At 40.6% G+C, this 19,948-nt stretch overlaps 1 pseudogene; it reads left to right on the forward strand.

Moving 5' to 3' along the window:
- Positions 1-18,571: 18,571 nt before the first annotated feature.
- Positions 18,572-19,518, forward strand: Znf431l-ps4 (zinc finger protein 431 like, pseudogene 4; annotated as a pseudogene).
- The last annotated feature ends 430 nt before the right edge of the window (positions 19,519-19,948 follow it).

A 19,948-nucleotide genomic window follows, 5' to 3' on the forward strand; every position in this document is an offset into this window, starting at 1 on the left:
TGAATTTGCAGGGACCCCCACAAGTGCATCTTCTGATTGGGACTATCCTTTCTCATACTACAAGCTCATACTATAACGTTGGCAAAGAGAGCCAAAACCTGAGAGTCTAAATGGAATTTCAAAGAGGAATTTTTTTAAAAATACTAGCATTGGGAAAATGTTATCTGAGTTCTTGCTTCTATAATTTATTTTCTGACAACACCCCTATCTCTCATGTTTTTAGTTTTCCTAAGTGATGATTTACCATTTAAAAAGAGACCTTGACTTCTAAACTTGTAATTCAAACAACAAATAGTTTTTCCCAAACAGTTCTCTCTCTCTCTCTCTCTCTCTCTCTCTCTCTCTCTCTCTCTCTCTCTCTCAAAAATAAAAAATCCACTGAACCCAATTAGTGCTGCCTGTATGCTCATGAGCAACCTACCAGTGCCCACACTCATAAAGGAAAAATGACCACCTTCACCCAGTAGCATCAATTGCTCTTCTTGTGCAGATAATCATAGCTGCAGTGAGTTCCTGCATGCAAGCACCATGTCTCCAGCTCTTACATTCTTTGTGCTTTCTCTTCCACAATGTTCTCCAAGTCTTTTGAGAATTGGTAGTGCCTAATTTAAAGCTGCACTCTTATTCTCAACCCTTAGACCTGTTGTAACTACTGCCTACTGCAAAAAGAAACTTCTCGGATCAATATTGAGAGCAGCACTGATCTATTGGTATGAACAAATACTTAGATAACAACATGTATATATAGCAAAACAGCAGTACTAGGTCCCTCTACTTGAGCTGTGGGCTTTTGGCCAAGTTTATAGTCACAGGCATGGATTACCTCCTGCAGTTGGTTACTGTCTTAGTTAAGGTTTACATTAATGTGAATAGACACCATGACCTAAGCAACTCTTATAAAGGCAAACATACAGGGGCTGGCTTACAGTTTCAGAAGTTTCCTCCATTATTATCATAGCAGGAAGCATGGAAACCTGCAGGCAAACATGGCACTGGAGAAGGAGCTGAGCATTTTGCTTATTGATCAGAAGAAAACCAGGTCAGACTGCCACACTCAGGCAGGTACAAGAAAGCTCTCTTCTGCAAAATGTAGAGCCTGATAGTAGCTAAAAAGTAAAGAGTGCTCAGTATACAACCCACAGTCCATCAGAAGTTTAACAAGAAGGAAGGCCCAAGTGAGGATGCTTCAATCTCATTTAGAAGGGGGAACAAAATAATTATGGGAGGCAGAGAGAGGGATGAATCTGTTTGGGGTAAAAAGGGGGAAGGGGAATGCTGTGGTTTGCCCTGGAGTTACCTGTATTTTGATGCTAATTTCACTGCCCCAAGGATGTCTGCCTAGTCACTACTAAGGAATCAGGTGACTTCAACGGAACCTTCTCCCCATTAAATTTGTAAAATACAGGTGAGGGGCAGGTACAAAATAGAAGGAGGCCTGTCATTGGAGGAGAAGGAAGGATGGGCAGGAGAGAAGTTTGAAGGAAGAGGAGGAGACTAGAACAGAAAGGAGGAGAGAGGAGGGAGGAGGGAGAAGCCGTGGCAGGACAATGGAGGCTGACATTAAGATTCTGCTCTGTGTATTTACAGGTTGTTATTAATGTTCTTAAGGGATGGATGGTACCGGGCTTGGTATGTTTAAGTGGGCAATTATATCTTATCAATTGGGTCAAAGATGATTGTGTTGTGTGTTCTTTTATGTGATGGTTTGAGTGTAGGAAAGGGTGCGGCGGCAGGAGACACTGGGCTGCAGCAGAGTTGGGATGTGTTTCCGCCAAGATATCTAGCAGATATCTTGGGGCACTGAGGTGTTGAACCTAGCAAGGTAAAAGACAACCATACTTTTTTATTTTTTATATTTTTACAACAACAGGGGAGAAGGGGCAGGATCAGGTTTGTGGGCGAGGAACAGGAGAGAAGCCCAGAGGGCCAGGAGAATGAATGGAAATACCTTGTGTCTACGGGTATGGGAATTGGGGGACACTTTAGAAAGTCCCAGAGACCTGGGATGTGAGAGACTCCTAAGACTCAATGGGGGGGGTGACCTTGGCTGAAATGACTAACAGTAGGGAAATGGAACCTGAAGAGACCACCTCCAGTAGACAGACATGGACCCAAGTGGAGGGTCAAGGTTACCCACCAACCATCACATTTCCTGACCCAGAGTTATTCCTGTCTAAAGAAGTGCAGGGACAGCAATGGCGTAATGACTGAAGGACAAGCCCAACTTGGGATCCATCTCATGGGGGTAGGGAGACACCAAAGCCTGACACTATTACTGATGATATGATGTGCTTACAGAAAGGAGACTAGCAAAGCTGTCTTCTGAGAGGCTCTACCAGCAGCTGACTAAGAAAGCTGTAGATACTTACAGCCAAGCATTAAATTAAAGTTGGTACCCCTATGCAAGAATTAGGGGAAGGATTGAAGGAGCTGAAGGGAATGGCAACCCTTTGGAAGAACAACAGTCTCAACTAACTCAGACCCTTGGGAGATGCCAGAGACTAAGTCACCAACCAAAGAGCATACACACCAAAGGGCACACAGGGGCTGATCCAACACCCCTTACCCCCCCATCCTCCCCCCACATATACAGCAGAAGAATAAATAAGATTGATGAAGTTAAAAAGTGCATGTTGAAAGGGACTGAATATAGACCTCTCCTGAGAGACACATCCAGAGCATGTCAAATACAGAGGTCAATGCTAGCAACAAACCACAGAACTGAGAACTGGACCCCCTTTGAGGGAATTAGAGGAAGGATTGAAAGAAATGAAGGGGCTTGCAACCCCATAAGAGCAACAATGCCAACCAGAACTTCCAGGGACTAAACTACTACCCAAAGACTATATACGGACTGACGCAGGGCTCCAACTGCATATGTAGCAGAGAATAGCCTTGTTTGGGCACCAGTGGAAGGGGAAGTCCTTGGTCCTGCCAAGGTTGGACCCCAGTGCAGGGGAATATTGGAAGGGGGCGGTAAGGGGAGGTGAATGGGGAGGAACACTCCTATGTTGGGGGAGGAGGGTGGGAGTTTATGGACAGGAAACTGGGAAAGGGAATTACATTTGAAATGCAAATAAAGAAATGTGTCTAATTAAAAAATAAAATTTCAACACACACACACATACACACACACACAGAGTATCAATGACTGACTAGATTTGGGAATGAGAGAGAAGTAAAATGATAAAGTGACTTATTTTTGTCCCTCAGGAAAAGCAGTATCCAGAGCTTTTAAAAAGTGGCTTGAAATAAGTTGTTACTTCAGTCAACAATGCAACAAAATTAATTTAGTTTTCTTCATAAAACAGGGAAGACGCACAGCTTTCTTCATGGTATAATTTAAAATAATGTCCAAAGGTCAGAGATATGAATACAAATAAGTGTAATAAAATGGCCAGCAGAAAAATCAAGTAATACACTTATTAATAAATGATTCAATAGTGTGTAATTAATGACAGAGAAATGTTCCTTTTCTATGTTTCTATCTAATGTTGTCTCCCTTTCCTCATGATTAAAGCGATTGGCATTTTCTTTTAGTTTAGTTATTATTGTTTCATTAGTTGCTAATCTTGAGTGTCTCTAATTTTCTTTTATGGTTTCTTGTAAGGGTAGAACGTTGTGTATAATTTTTTATTAAATGACAGGCATGAAAGCTGCACAAATATATCTCTTTTTAAATATGTTTTAAAATAATTGTGGCTTTTACACTTTGTACATCATAAGATGCTTAAAGATGTTTTCAGGTTGTAGCAGAGGCTAGAACCATGTAGAAAAGCAGAGGCGTACAGGGCTGATAAAGCTTCTAGGAATTTGACTCAAAAGCAGAATTTAAAATCTCAAAATAAACAAATTTTATGCATTGCTCAATCCAAGGTAGAAATCATAGAAGTTTACACAGGTCCATAAGGGTAGAAAATTTTATTTGACCATACATCAGATGATGTGTTTATAAAATGATAAAGAAAGAATATGTTCTGTTTTTTGGCACCAATGTTGTATTTATAAAAAGATAAAGAGGGGGTATGTTCTATGGAGGTGTGGTAAAGGGAGTGCTTCAGCAGTCCCATGCTGAGACATCCCTTCCCCCTGAGGGACCAGCCACATAACAGTATAGCACAGAGTAGAGTTTATTCAGAGCATGGGGAGGGGAGTTAAGAGGGTAGTAGGGCAGAGAAAGAGAGAGTAGAGAAAAGTAGAGAAGGAGAAGAGTATAGAGGAGTAGAGGCTCGTGGACAGAACGGGGGAAGGGAATAGGTAAGAGCAAGAGAGAACAAGAGGAAGCAAGAGAGGGAGGAGGGGGTAAGCAGCCCCCTTTATAGAGTCAGGCATGCTTGGCTGTTGCAAGTTAACTGTGGGGTTGGAGCTTAGACATAATGCTAACATTTCCCCATTTTGGTTTAATTAAACAAGAAAAATTAGAGGCGATGATGGAGCAGGAATAAGGCTGTTGTGATCTCTAACTGCTTCATGCTTGTTTTAGGGAGACATGTCTCTAGGAAACCTAGAAAAGTGGGTATGGGAGGTTTTTCTAGTCTTAGAATTGACTGTCTTTGCTGTCCAGTGTTTGTGGAACCGTCTGAGAATAATAGGTCAGAAGGAACAAGTCCAGTAGAAGAGTCTATCTGTGAGAAGAGATTGGAACATCTGGAGGTTTCTTCTCTGGAGCTGTCCCGGGTATAGTAAGCGCCTGGACTTAACAAGATGCTGAAACATACATACATATTTATTATAGGCAGAGAATAAGTCTAAGTGTGTTTGGGATAAAGAAAAAAATTTTCTTACATGTACATGTGAAAACCAGAGGAAGCTCACCCTCTGGAATAGGTAGTTAAGTGGGAATTTTAGGCAGATGTACTTACCTGCTTGGAGTCTATTTGGTCCATGAGAGGTAAGTCTGAATGGGTTTCTTATAGCTTATAAGTTTACAAAAGAGATAAATATGAGTTAACAACATGAACATTCTTTAAGATGAGCTGTTTTAGAGCAGAAGGAATAAGAGTTTGTGATTACAGTTGGATCATATATTGGCGAGTTTAGCAAGAAGAAAAAATATGACCCATTTAATAACAGTTTAGGTTTGAAAGCTTACATTTGAACTAGTTGCTAGAAACTGAGTGCAGAGGTCTGTTTCTTAGCTGTCAAGCTATAGTTACCTTAGCTGTCAGTGTAGTCAGAAATGTGGGGAAGAATAAACTATAATCTAGCAGTCATACATTATTTAAAAAATGACAGAGTCCATCAGCCAACAATTCCCCCTGGTCTCTGTGGTCTTCAAGGCAACCTGGGTGGAGTCAGTCTGGCTTTCAAGCCCAGAAGACACAGAGCTTTTTCTCGGTGGAATGGATACTTGTGACATGAGAAATGACTTACCTTATTTTGATAAATCATTTCACTCTGAGGGTATCCAGTTTTGTCCACTGTGTTTCTTAGTGGTTATCATATCACAATCCAGGAAGCCTCTTGAAACTGTGTTCATATCTTCTAAGACCTTGTGGGGCAAACTGTTAAAGACTTTGGGAGATTCCGTCTGTCATAACTTAAATATATTAATAATTACCAGACTTCCGACAAGATTCAGGGCTATATAGATTGGTTATATCTTAGTTATATAACTTGTGCCTGTAAATTACATATTTGAGAATTTATATGGTAAATATAGAACATTATAATTCAGGGGCAATAGTAAAAATCATTTTCAAGTTACCAAGGCAGGATAGGAACATGACAGGTTGCATGGTATAAAAAAACACATTCTGTGGAGGCAGCTCCAGGCCCTGGGCAAGCAACAGAATGGTCGCAGCTGTGCACGCAGAGCAGCCACGACCCGCACACTTGCAACTCAGTCTGCAGCGCGAGAGACAGGCGAGCAGGCCGGCAGTTGAGGCACCGGACACACAGGTGGTTCTGTGGCGGGCGTGGGTAGGACCCAGGCAGGTGGGGCGGAACCTCCTCCTGGCAGCCAGAAGCCCTGTGCCAGTGATTCTGGCTTCAGGCTGGCGCTGCTCTCCTCCACCCTCCTGAGGTGGGTGGGGTAAGGGAAGTACCCCAACGTAGCATGTTCTCTACGCTGCAGCTGGCCTAAACAGAACTACAATTAAAGAAGAGGGCAGATATGGACAGGCAGGACCAAAGCTGCTTTTCCCTATCTGCGAGCTAACCAGGCAGGCTGGTAGATAAGATAAAGCAAGTCTTACAGAGTACATAGCAGGATGCAAGGGGCGGGGCCAAACACATTTTTCACAGAGAGCCGAAGCAGGAGCTGCAGCTGCACAGCAGCAATGAGTAGGGAGGAGAAGGAAGCCTATGCACAGATCGCTGGAAAGAGGTGCCAGTTTAGTGGCCACATAGAAATATTGCTTTCTGCTTACTGTGAATTAGACCAAAACATTGCAATAAATAGGGACAAGGCAGCGAAGACAGACCCCTGGGTGAGAGAATAGGAGCCAGTGCTCCTGAGCCAGAGAGCAGTTTATCCAGGTCTGGCGTGGCATTTTCAGCAGCGAGAAAGAAACTGTCTTAAAAGGAGAGAAGAAAATCTTACCCAAGGGAAAAAGTCCTAGAACAAGGGTCAGTGAAAAGCTCCATCCTCAAGGATAGCACAGGGATAGCTCCAAGCTCAAGAATGTTCCCCTGGGACAATGTGGACTTTTATTCTGACCAGTGGGGGAAGAGGGCTTACCAGTTCTCCGAAGTTTAGGCTAATAAGCATTGGATCTGCATGTGATAGCATGGAGATGCAAACCTGCAGAGTTTATCATATTATGTGTTTTTAAAAAGATAAAAAGAGGATATGTCCTGGGTTTCGGCACCAATGTTGTGTTTATAAAAAAGATAAAGAGGGGGTCGGTTATGTTCTATGGAGGTGTGGTGAAGTATGGGAAAGGGGTGCCTCAGTGGACCCATGCTAAAACATCCTTTCCCCCGATGGACCAGCCAAAAGATGGTGTAATATAGAATAAAATTTATTCAGAGCATGGGGAGGAGAGTTAAGAGGGTCGTAGGGCAGAGGGGGGGTGAAGGAGAGGGGGAGGGAGGAGGAGGGGGAGAGGGAGGACAGGAGTAGAAGTGTAGACTAGGCTGGCCATGAGCATGTGGAAAGAAGGGGAAAGGGGAATGAGGAGAGAGGGAACAAAGGTGAAAGAGGGTAGGACCAAGAGAGCAAGAGGGAACAAGAGAGGGAGGAGGGGGCAATCAGGCCCTTTTAGAGTGGCAGGCATACATGGCTGCTGTCAGGTAACTGTGGGGATCGAGCTTAGACAGAATGTTAACAGCAGACCTTCAACAAATTTTCAATGAACGAATGTGGCAGTCACAACTGGTAAACAACAAACTGATCTATAATTCTAATAAAGACATAATATATGTTACTATTATAATATAATACTAAGAATAAAGTGCAGAGAGCACAAGGGTACCTAGGAATGTTTCTGTTGTCAGAATGGTCATTATTGGCCACAACATATAGACAGAGGACTTGATGCAGAACCCTGAACTTGTCTCTTCAGTCTCTGTGTCTGTGAGCACTGTGCTTAGTTGATTCAGTAGGCCATGCTCTTCTGGTGTCCTTTTTAGGCTCTGACTCCTACAATCCTTCTGCACCCCTCTCCCATGGATTTAGACTCTCTCTTCACAAAATGCCTGGCTACAGTTCTCTGCATCAGCTCCCAACTGCCTCCAGAAGAAAACTTTTTGATGAGAACTGGACAAGGCACTGATCCATGAGTATAACAGAAATCACTAGAAATCACTTTCTTGATTTGCTTTTCTTTTTCTTTTCTTCTTTTTTTCTTTTCTTTTTCTTTTTTTTCTAAAGGCCAGTTATATTTGGTTCTACCCTAGATTTCTGAACTACCCAGTCTCTGGTTCCTGGCCATCCAAGCACTGTTGGGCATGGGTTCCCTCTAGTGGAAGGGAAGGACTTCAAGCTAACATAGGTTGAATGTTCACACAAGTTCTGCACCACCATTAACCCATTACATGTTGTAGGCAGTACAAATTGTTAGTCAAAGGTTTTGTGTTTGGGTTGGTGTCCATGTTTTTCTTTTCATAGGCTTCAACCTACCTTCCCACACCAAAGAGTCTAGAATATGGGGATGAAAACTCTGTGTGGTCATTACCTCAACCTTCCATGTTCAAAGAGACTAACCCCTCTGTTCTAAAGTCAGCCTGGGTTGTGTGAAGGTCTCCAAGGGACCCCTTGTCGAACAACTGAATTGAATGCAACCCAGTACTACCATTGGAAGCCTTGCTTGGCTATAAGAGATGGTCAATTGAGAATCTATATTTCTATTACAAGGAGCCCTCATTTGGATCATCCTCATAGTTTCCAGAACATTCCCAGTTCACTAGATTTCTATACCATTGTATATGTATGCAATACATATGTATACATTCCAAATGTCCAGCATCTTCAAACTTCACTCTCTCCTTCTGTCACATTTTCTCTGCTACCTGATCCCTCACTCTTCAATCTCTACCTGTCTGCAGTCCGACTGCAAAATCTATTCAGTTTTCCTTTCCCAGGGAGATCCATGTGTCCTCCTCCCCTCCTAGACTCCTCCTCTTTACCTAAGCTTGTGGGTCTATGGATTTTAGCTTGCTAATCATTTACTTAACTGCTAATATGCACTCATAAGTGAATACATACCATATTTTTTACTCTGTGTCTGGATTATCTCACTCAGGATGATTTCTTTTCTAGTTCCATCCATTTGCCTTCAAATTTCATAATTTCATTTTTAAAACAGCTGAGTAATATTCCATTTTATTTATTCTTTCTTTTATTGAGGGATATCTAGGTTGTTTTCAGTTTCTGGATATTACCAATAGAGTTGCACTGAATATGGCTGAGCAAGTGCCTTTGTAGTAAAATGGAGTTCCTTGTTGGGTGTTTTGTTTCTTGGTTTCGATTTCCCCTGGATTTTCATAAACTGTGATGATTCTGCATTGCCAGTATTACTTGCCTACTCTGCAGTTGGCTTCACAGTGAATGCCTGCTGGTGTTGGAATCTGGACTAAAGCAATGAATTGCGGGAGAGAGGTTAGGAAGGGTTGGTTACTTAGTTTCACAGGAGAAGTTGTCTAGGTAGAATGGAGGCTACACTTGCTGTTCTTTTGCAGAGCTTGGGAGGAGCCTGAGGTATTGTGGGGATGAGGAGTCTGGGCAGAGCAGAGGGAATGGAGAATCTCCACAGACAGCCTACCTTGTTTTCTGTCAGGAGTAGCCTGTGGTTGAGCAGGGAATGGGGAGTTGGGGGCTGGGTTATAGCAACCTGTGGATGTGGGGAAGGACAAAGGACATGGGATGTGGGATCCGCAGGAGTCATAGACAGAGGGGGTAGAGGGTGGGGAGGTGGGAGGGTTGCAGCTTTTGTTTCCTTGCAGTCCTAGGGAGGAGCTTGAGGGATTGGGTCTAGGGCAGCAGATGGTGTCTCTTCCTTTCTTAGGGCAGAATTGCCTCTATTCAGAGGCTCAGGGAAAGTGGTTTGAAATGTCTGGCAACAGCAGTGCAGGCATGTTTTAAATGTTGTGCTTCAATCTGCCTGACTGTAAATAAGAAAAACGGAAGAATGCCGAGTTGAACAATGCTGAGATTTTCTACTTCCATTAAAAGGTTTTGTGAATCATATGAGGTTTTTTATCTATCTATCTATCTATCTATCTATCTATCTATCTATCTATTTATTTATTTACTTATTACATGATGGAGAGTGAAACAAATTGCTTTTGTCTGTTAAGAGATTTTTTCTTTTTCTTTAAGATTTATTCATTTATTATATATAAGTACACTGTAGCTATCTTCAGATACACCAGAAGAGGGCATCAGATCTCTTTACAGATGGTTGTGAGCCACCATGTGGTTGCTGGGAATTGAACTCAGGACCTCTGGAAGAGCAGTCTGGTGCTCTTAACCGCTGAGCCATCTCTCCAGCCCAAGAGATTTTCTTTTAAAAATAATTTTAAACTTTCATTCACTTTGAGTATTCATATGGATGAGAGCATTAAAGAAACTGACCAGAAAGGAAAAGTAAATGTGTTTGTTAAAGCATCTGACTGTTACTATGGTAACATTGAATTTATTTGACATTTAGTGTTTCCATTGTTCTCTGTTGCTATACTGATGAAATCTTGGATTCTGACACCATTCTGAATTCTATTAAAATAAAGCCCTCCTCATTCCTAAGAAGAATGAAGGGCTGGGTTTATTTACAGTCAATGTGCATGAAATATTGTAGTGCTTGTAATAGAGCTGAAAAAATGTGCTTAAAAAGTAAATAGATGTTTAAAATTTCACAAAGTAGAGTAAATATTTTTTTATATTTCTTTTTTATTTTATTAACTTGAGTATTTCTTATATACATGTCGAGTGTTATTCCCTTTCCCGGTTTCCGGGCAAACATCCCCCTCCCCCCCCTTTTTTATGGGTGTTCCCATCCCCATCCTCCCCCCCTTGTTGCCCTCCCCCCAACAATCTAGTTCACTGGGGGTTCAGTCTTAGCAGGACCCAGGGCTTCCCCTTCCACTGGTGCTCTTACTAGGATATTCATTGCTACCTATGAGGTCAGAGTCCAGGGTCAGTCCATGTATAGTCTTTAGGTAGTGGCTTAGTCCCTGGAAGCTCTGGTTGCTTGGCATTGTTGTACATATGGGGTCTCAAGCCCCTTCAAGCTCTTCCAGTTCTTTCTCTGATTCCTTCAACGGGGGTCCTATTCTCAATTCAGTGGTTTGCTGCTGGCATTCGCCTCTGTATTTGCTGTATTCTGGCTGTGTCTCTCGGGAGAGATCTACATCCGGCTCCAGTCGGCCTGCACTTCTTTGCTTCATCCATCTTGTCTAATTGGATGGCTGTATATGCATGGGCCACATGTGGGGCAGGCTCTGAATGGGTGTTCCTTCTGTGTCTGTTTTAATCTTTGCCTCTCTATTCCCTGCCAAGGGTATTCTTTTTCCCCTTTTAAAGAAGGAGTGAAGCATTCACATTTTGATCATCCGTCTTGAGTTTCATTTGTTCTAGGCATCTAGGGTAATTCAAGCATTTGGGCTAATAGCCACTTATCAATGAGTGCATACCATGTGTGTTTTTCTGTGATTGGGTTACCTCACTCAGGATGATATTTTCCAGTTCCGACGATTTGCCTACGAATTTCATAAAGTCATTGTTTTTGATAGTTGAGTAATATTCCATTGCGTAGATGTACCACATTTTCTGTATCCATTCCTCTGTTGAAGGGCACCTGGGTTCTTTCCAGCTTCTGGCTATTATAAATAAGGCTGCGATGAACATAGTGGAGCACGTGTGTTTTTTAAATGTTGGGGCATCTTTTGGGTATATGCCCAAGAGAGGTATAGCTGGATCCTCAGGCAGTTCAATGTCCAATTTTCTGAGGAACCCCCAGACTGATTTCCAGAATGGTTGTACCAGTCTGCAATCCCACCAACAATGGAGGAGTGTTTCTCTTTCTCTCCATCCTCGCCAGAATCTGCTGTCACCTGAGTTTTTGATCTTAGCCATTCTCACTGGTGTGAGGTGAAATCTCAGGGTTGTTTTGATTTGCATTTCCCTTATGACTAAAGATGTTGAACATTTCTTTAGGTGTTTTTCAGCCATTCAGCATTCCTCAGCAGTGAATTCTTTGTTTAGCTCTGAACCCCATTTTTAATAGGGTTATTTGTCTCCCTGCGGTCTAACTTCTTGAGTTCTTTGTATATTTTGGATATAAGCCCTCTATCTGTTGTAGGATTGGTAAAGACCTTTTCCCAATCTGTTGGTTGCCTTTTTTTCCTAACCACAGTGTCCTTTGCCTTATAGAAGCTTTGCAGTTTCATGAGATCCCATTTGTCGATTCTTGATCTTAGAGCATAAGCCATTGGTGTTTTGTTCAGGAAATTTTTTCCAGTGCCCATGTGTTCCAGATGCTTCCCTAGTTTTTCTTCTATTAGGTTGAGTGTATCTGGTTTGATGTGGAGGTCCTTGATCCACTTGGACTTAAGCTTTGTACAGGGTGATAAGCATGGATCGATCTGCAGTCTTCTGCATGTTGACCTCCAGTTGAACCAGCACCATGTGCTGAAAATGCTGTCCTTTTTCCATTTGATGGTTTTGGCTCCTTTGTCAAAAATCAAGTGTCCATAGGTGTGTGGGTTCATTTCTGGGTCTTCAATTCTGTTCCATTGGTCTATCTGTCTGTCTCTGTACCAATACCATGCAGTTTTTTTTATCACTATTGCTCTGTAATACTGCTTGAGTTCAGGGATAGTGATTCCCCCTGACGTCCTTTTATTGTTGAGGATAGTTTTAGCTATCCTGGGTTTTTTGTTACTCCAGATGAATTTGCAAATTGTTCTGTCTAACTCTTTTAAGAATTGGATTGGTATTTTGATGGGGATTGCATTGAATCTGTAGATCGCTTTTGGTAAAATGGCCATTTTTACTATATTAATCCTGCCAATCCATGAGCATGGGAGATCTTGCCATCTTCTGAGGACCTCTTCAATTTCTTTCTTCAGAGTCTTGAAGTTCTTATTGTACAAATCTTTTACTTGCTTGGTTAAAGTCAGACCGAGGTACTTTATATTATTTGGGTCTATTATGAAGGGTGTCGTTTCCCTAATTTTTTTCTCGGCTTGTTTCTCTTTGGTGTAGAGGAAGTCTACTGATTTATTTGAGTTAATTTTATACCCAGCCACTTTGCTGAAGTTGTCTATCAGCTTTAGTAGTTGTCTGGTGGAACTTTTGGGATCACTTAAATAAACTATCATATCATCTGCAAATAGTGATATTTTGACTTCTTTTCCAATCTGTATCCCCTTGACCTCCTTTTGTTCTCTGATTGCTCTGGCTAGAACTTCAAGAACTATATTGAATAAGAAGGGAGAGAGTGGGCAGCCTTGTCTAGTCCCTGATTTTAGTGGGATTGCTTCAAGTTTCTCTCCATTTAGTTTAATGTTAGCAACTGGTTTGCTGTATATGGCTTTTACTATGTTTAGGTATGGGCCTTGAATTCCTATTCTTTCCATGACTTTTATCATGAAGGGTTGTTGAATTTTGTCAAATGCTTTCTCAGCATCTAATGAAATGATCATGTGGTTTTGTTCTTTCAGTTTGTTTATATAATGGATCACGTTGATGGTTTTCTGTATATTAAACCATCCCTGCATGCCTGGGATGAAGCATACTTGATCATGGTGGATGATTGTTTCGATGTGCTCTTGGATTCGGTTTCCCAGAATTTTATTGAGTATTTTTGCGTCGATATTCATAAGGGAAATTGGTCTGAAGTTCTCTTTCTTTGTTGGGTCTTTGTGTGGTTTAGGTATGAGTAATTGTGGCTTCATAGAAGTAATTCGGTAGTGCTCCATCTGTTTCAATTTTGTGGAATAGTTTGGATAATATTGGTACGAGGTCTTCTATGAAGGTCTGATAGAATTCTGCACTAAACCTATCTGGACCTGGGCTCTTTTTGGTTGGGAGACCTTTAATGACTGCTTCTATTTCCTTAGGAGTTATGGGGTTGTTTAACTGGTTTATCTGTTCCTGATTTAACTTCGGTACCTGGTATCTGTCTAAGATATTTTCCATTTCCTGCAGATTTTCTAGTTTTGTTGAATATAGGCTTTTATAGTAAGATCTGATGATTTTTTGAATTTCCTCTGAATCTGTAGTTATGTCTCCCTTTTCATTTCTGATTTTGTTAATTTGGACACACTCTCTGTGTCCTCTCCTTAGACTGGTTAAGAGTATATCTATCTTGTTGATTTTCTCAAAGAACCAACTTTTGGTTCTGTTGATTCTTTTTATGGTCCTTTTTGTTTCTACTTGTTTGATTTCAGCTCTGAGTTTGGTTATTTCCTGCCTTCTACTCCTCCTGGGTGTATTTGCTTCTTTTTGTTCTAGAGGTTTTAGGTGTGCTGTCAAGCTGGTGACATGCTCTTTCTTGTTTCTTTCTGCAGGCACACAGAGCTATGAGTTTTCCTCTTAGCACAGCTTTCATTGTGTCCCATAAGTTTGGGTATATTGTACCTTCATCTTCATTAAATTCTAAGAAGTATTTAATTTCTTTCTTTATTTCTTCCTTGACCAGGTTATCATTGAGTAGAGCATTGTTCAATTTCCACGTATATGTGGGCATTCTTCCCTTAATATTATTGAAGACCAGTTTTAGGCCATGGTGGTCCGATAGCACGCATGGGATTATTTCTATCTTTCTGTACCTGTTGAGGCCCGTTTTTTGAGCAATTATATGGTCAATTTTGGAGAAAGTACCATGAGGAGCTGAGAAGAAGGTATATCCTTTTACTTTAGGGTAGAATTTTCTATAAATATCTGTTAAGTCCATTTGGCTCATGACTTCTCTTAGTCTGTCTACATCTCTGTTTAATTTCTGTTTCCATGATCTGTCCATTGATGAGAGTCGGGTGTTGAAGTCTCCTACTATTATTGTGTGAGGTGCAATGTGTGTTTTGAGCTTTAGTAAGGTTTCTTTTACGTATGTAGGTGCCCTTGTATTTGGGGCATAGATATTTAGGATTGAGAGTTCATCTTGGTGGATTTTTCCTTTGATGAATATGAAGTGTCCTTCCTTATCTTTTTTGATGAATTTTAGTTGAAAATTGATTTTATTTGATATTAGAATGGCTACTCCAGCTTGCTTCTTCTGGCCATTTGCTTGGAAAGTTGTTTTCCAGCCTTTCACTCTGAGGTAGTGTCTGTCTTTGTCTCTGAGGTGTGTTTCCTGTAGGCAGCAGAATGCACGGTCCTCGTTGCATATCCTGTTTGTTAATCTATGTCTTTTTATTGGGGAGTTGAGGACATTGATGTTGAGAGATATTAAGGAATAGTAATTATTGCTTCCTGTTATATTCATATTCGGATGTGAGGTTATGTTTGTGTACTTTTCTTCTCTTTGTTTTGTTGCCAAGACGATTAGTTTCTTGTTTCTTCTAGGGTATAGCTTGCGTCCTTATGTTTGGCTTTACCATTTATTATCCTTTGTAGTGCTGGATTTGTAGAAAGATATTGTGTAAATTTGGTTTTGTCATGGAATATCTTGGTTTCTCCATCTATGTTAATTGAGAGTTTTGCAGGATACAGTAACCTGGCTGGCATTTGTGTTCTCTTAGCGTCTGTATGACATCTGTCCAGGATCTTCTGGCTTTCATAGTTTCTGGTGAAAAGTCTGGTGTAATTCTGATAGGTCTGCCTTTATATGTTACTTGACCTTTTTCCCTTACTGCTTTTAATATTCTTTCTTTATTTTGTGCATTTGGTCTTTTGACTAGTATGTGACGGGAGGTGTTTCTTTTCTGGTCCAATCTATTTGGAGTTCTGTATGCTTCTTGTATGCCTATGGGTATCTCTTTTTTTAGGTTAGGGAAGTTTTCTTCTATGATTTTGTTGAAGATATTTACTGGTCCTTTGAGCTGGGGGTCTTCACTCTCTTCTATACCTATTATCCTTAGGTTTGATCTTCTCATTGAGCCCTGGATTTCCTGTATGTTTTGGACCAGTAGCTTTTTCTGCTTTCCATTATCTTTGACAGTTGAGTCAATGATTTCTATGGAATCTTCTGCTCCTGAGATTCTCTCTTCCATCTCTTGTATTCTGTTGGTGAAGCTCGTATTTACAGCTCCTTGTCTCTTTTGGTTTTCTATATCCAGGGTTGTTTCCATGTGTTCTTTCTTGATTGCTTCTATTTCCATTTTTAATTCCTTCAACTGTTTGATTGTGTTTTCCTGGAGTTCTTTCAGGGATTTTTGCGATTCCTCTCTGTAGGCATCTACTTGTTCTCTAAGGGAGTTCTTCATGTCTTTCTTGAAGTCCTCCAGCATCATGATCAAATATGATTTTGAAACTAGATCTTGCTTTTCTGGTGTGTTTGCATATTCCCTGTTTGCTTTGGTGGGAGAATTGAGCTCTGATGATGCCATGTAGTCTTGGTTTCTGTTGCTTGGGTTCCTGCGCTTGCCTCTCGACATCAGGTTATCTCTAGTGTTACTTTGTTCCGCTATTTCTGACAGTGGCTAGACTGTCCTATGAGCCTGTGTGTCAGGAGTGCTGTAGATCTGTTTTCCTGTTTTCTTTCAGCCAGTTATGGGGACAGAGTGTTCTGCTTTCGGGCGTGTAATTTTTCCTATCTACAGGCCTTCAGCTGTTCCTGTGGGCCTGTGTCTGTTGTTCACCAGGCAGGTCTCTTGCAGCAGAAAAGTTGGTCTTACCTGTGGTCCCGAGGCTCATTTTGCTCGTGGGGTGCTGCCTAAGAGCTCTCTGCGGCGGCAGCAACCAGGAAGATCTACGCCGCCATTTCCGGGAGCCTCTGTGCACCAAGGTTCCAGATGGCATTTGGTGTTTTCCTCTGGCGTCAGAGATGTGTGCAGAGTGCAGTCTCCCAGGCGTGTCTGCCTCTCTGTAGGTTTAGCTCTCCCTCCCACGGGATTTGAGTGCAGAGAACTGTTTATCTGGTCTGTCCGTTCAGGTTCTGGCGGTGTCTCAGGGGCAGGGGTCCTGCCGCTCCTGGGCCCTCCCCCACGGGAACCCAGAGGCCGTATACAGTTTCCTCTTGGGCCAGGGATGTGGGCAGGGGTGGGCAGTGTTGGTCGTCTCTTCCGCTTTGCAGCCTCAGGAGTGCCCACCTGACCAGGCGGTGAGGTCTCTCTCCCAGGGGGTCTGGGAGCAGAGAGCTGCTGCGGGCTGGGATCCGTGGGTTTGGGACTCCCAGTAAACACTAGAGTAAATATGTTTATCACCTAAAATTAGCTTTTTCTTTAACCATATGTAAAATATTTTAAGTTATAAACTTAAAATAATTAAAATTTAACATTATTACTAATGTATAAACAATAGAAAAAAAGGTTTTTGCTTTGTTTTATTGAAAAATTATGGGAAGAGCAGAGCCACAAAAGTTAGCCAAAAAAAAAAAAATCACTTGAGCGTTTTCAGGGACTTTTTGTATTTAAGAAAAAATTGTATGACTTACTTATCTGCTTTTGAACTCATGACTGAGTATCAGAATATTGTGTCAATCTAGTAAATTATTATCTACATACACACTTTGACTATGCATGTTCTAATAACTAGGAAGAAATTAGAATGTAAAGTTGGGGAGAGGCAGTAAGAATGAAATATTAAGGAAAAATGGAGACATAGAATAAAGGCTAGTGATGGATTTTCAAGGTGTAGATTATTGAGAATGAGAAAAATTAAGAAAATGAAAATTGTCTTTTACTGTATGCTTTTTGTCTTTTGGAAGTTTTAGATAATTCAAATGGTTCAATATAAGAGAGCACACTACTGGAAGTGACAGAATGGAAGAGAGCAGAGTGCAGGGAAGACAACTGACTGCAGCTGGAGACATGAGAATTACAGGTTGATCACTAATAGACAAAGTAAAAGTCATCATTAATGATAACACCATGAGACCAGGAATTAAAAGATTATATGTAGGGCTGGAGAGAAGGCTCAGTGGTTAAGAGCACTGACTGCTCTTTCAGAGGTCCTGAGTTCAATTCCCAGCAACCCCATGGTAGCTCACAACCATCTGTAATGAGATTAGATGCCCTCTTCTGGTATGTCTGAAGACATCTATAGTGTGTGTGTGTGTGTGTGTGTGTGTGTGTGTGTGTGTGTGTGTGTAAATTTAAAAAAGAGATTATATGTAAAAGTATGATAATAAAATACTTTTATTGTCTTCTAGCTATGTCACCATATAGCAGAACCAAAAAAGGAAAATATCAGATTCTCTTTTATAGGAGACCTAACCCCACATAAGAAGATTCCACTCTCAGGAGAGAATTTTCAAACACCTATGATTAAGATTTCACAATATAAATATAGAAGGAACCGGAATGGTCTACAACAATATATGTCAAGCAGTAGAAAGTCATGTTTAGTTGTTTGAGGAGATAGATAAAAAAATGTATTACTAGATCACACAGTGCTTTTATCTCCCTACTTCTATGTCTTTGTCTTGTCTTTCTATAGAGAAAAATAAATCAGCACATAGGTCTATGTGCTGAATATATTTGAGCGAACCAAAGAACCTTGTGAGCTATCCTGTCTCTTTCCCTCAAGAACTCTAAACAGTTAAGCTGACAAAGGTGAGCTTTCTAGGTAATCTCGGGACCTTGCTGATAACTCTGTATTGTGTGTGTTGATCACAGATTCTTTTACTTCCTACAAACAAAGAACTTGAGTAAAATACAAATAAGTAACAAATATAGTATTGCTAGGAATTCCATAGACACTGGTAAAGAGCTAAAGAAAAGGCAATGGACATTTAAGATAATCCAGAATTTGCTGACTTGCACTGAATTTAGGAGTGGGTACTTTTATTTCTGCTCTACAGGATAGAGATTTTTGGTGTTCATGGTGCTACTGAAGTAGGAGGATTGTAAAGTTCCTGGACAGCTTGCTCTACATAAATGGGATTGTGCTTCAAAAATTCTAAAAACCAAAGTGTCTGCATCTCTTACAAAATGACAAAATTCAATTTTGTTCTCTTTAGGCAAAATTATAATAATCTTGAAACTGATTATTGATATTCAAAGACCATAGTTCATAATTACTCCAGACATGGATGTAGTGACCTATAATCATGTTCATGTGAACTTCACTCAGTAAGAGTGGGCTTTGGTGGATCCTTCTCAAAAGAGTCTCTACAAATTTGTGGTGCTGGAAACCTATAGGAATCTCACAGCTATAGGCTACATTTGGGAAGACCATACTCTTGAAGAGCATTTTCAAAGTTCTAGAAGACTTGGAAGACATGAAAGAAATCATTCTGGAGAGCAACCCTCTGAGTTTTTTCCAGTGGTAAAGCCTTTGCAAATCAGAGTCATACCCAAAGGCATAAAAGAAAGCATGATGGAGAGAAATGCTATGAATGTAACCAATGTGGTAAAGCCTTTGCAGGAAGTAGTGCTCTCAAATATCATGAAAGAACACATACAGGAGAGAAAGCCTATGAATGTAACCAATGTAGTAAAGCCTTTGCAGGAAGCAGTACTCTCCAAAAATATAAGCTAACACACAGGAGAGAAACCCTATGGATGTAAACAATATGGTAAAGCCTTTGTAGGAAGGAGTGTTCTCCAAAGACATAAACAAACACACACAGGAGAGAAACACTATGAATGTAAGTAATGTAGTAAAGCTTTTTCACAAATCAATGGTCTTCACAGACATAAAAGAACACTTAGTTGAGAGAAACATATTGACCATAACCAATGTTGTAAAGCTTCTTCACAAAGCAGTGGTCTACAAAATCATAAAAGAACACATACAGGAGAGAAACTTTTGACTGTAATCAATGTGGTAAAACTTTTTCACAAACAATTTATCTCCAAAAACATAAATGAACACTTACAGGAGAGAAACTTTTTGAATTTATCCAATGTGGTTTTAAACCTTTTTCCCAAAGCAGTGTCCTTCAAATACATAAATGACCACATACAGGAGAGAAACTTTATGATACTCATCAATGTGCTAAAGCACTTTTACATCACAATCATCTTCAAATACATAAAAGAACATGTACTGAAGAGAAGTCCTCTGAATGTGGTAAAGCTTTTGCACAAAACAATCATCTCCTAACACATAAAGAATGTACACTGGATAAAATCCCTATGAATATATGTGATATGGGAAACTTTTGCAAGTCACAGTACTCTCTGAGTAAATAAAAGAAGACACACTAGAGAGAAACTGTATGAAAGATATCAATGGGATAAAGTCTTTGTACATGGCAATCATCTTCAAATATATAAAAGAAGATATAAGGTGTGAGCCATCCTATGAATGTAAGCAACTTGGTAAAGCCTTCGCCTGTCAGTCATATTCAAAGACATGAAAGAAACCATACTGTAGAGAAATCCTTTATGTGTACTTAATATGGTAAATCTTCATACCATACAGTTTTCATCATCTTGAAATAATATACTAGAGAGAAAC

Source organism: Rattus norvegicus, chromosome 8 (genome assembly GCF_036323735.1).
Source record: "Rattus norvegicus strain BN/NHsdMcwi chromosome 8, GRCr8, whole genome shotgun sequence".
Lineage (NCBI taxonomy): Eukaryota > Metazoa > Chordata > Mammalia > Rodentia > Muridae > Rattus > Rattus norvegicus.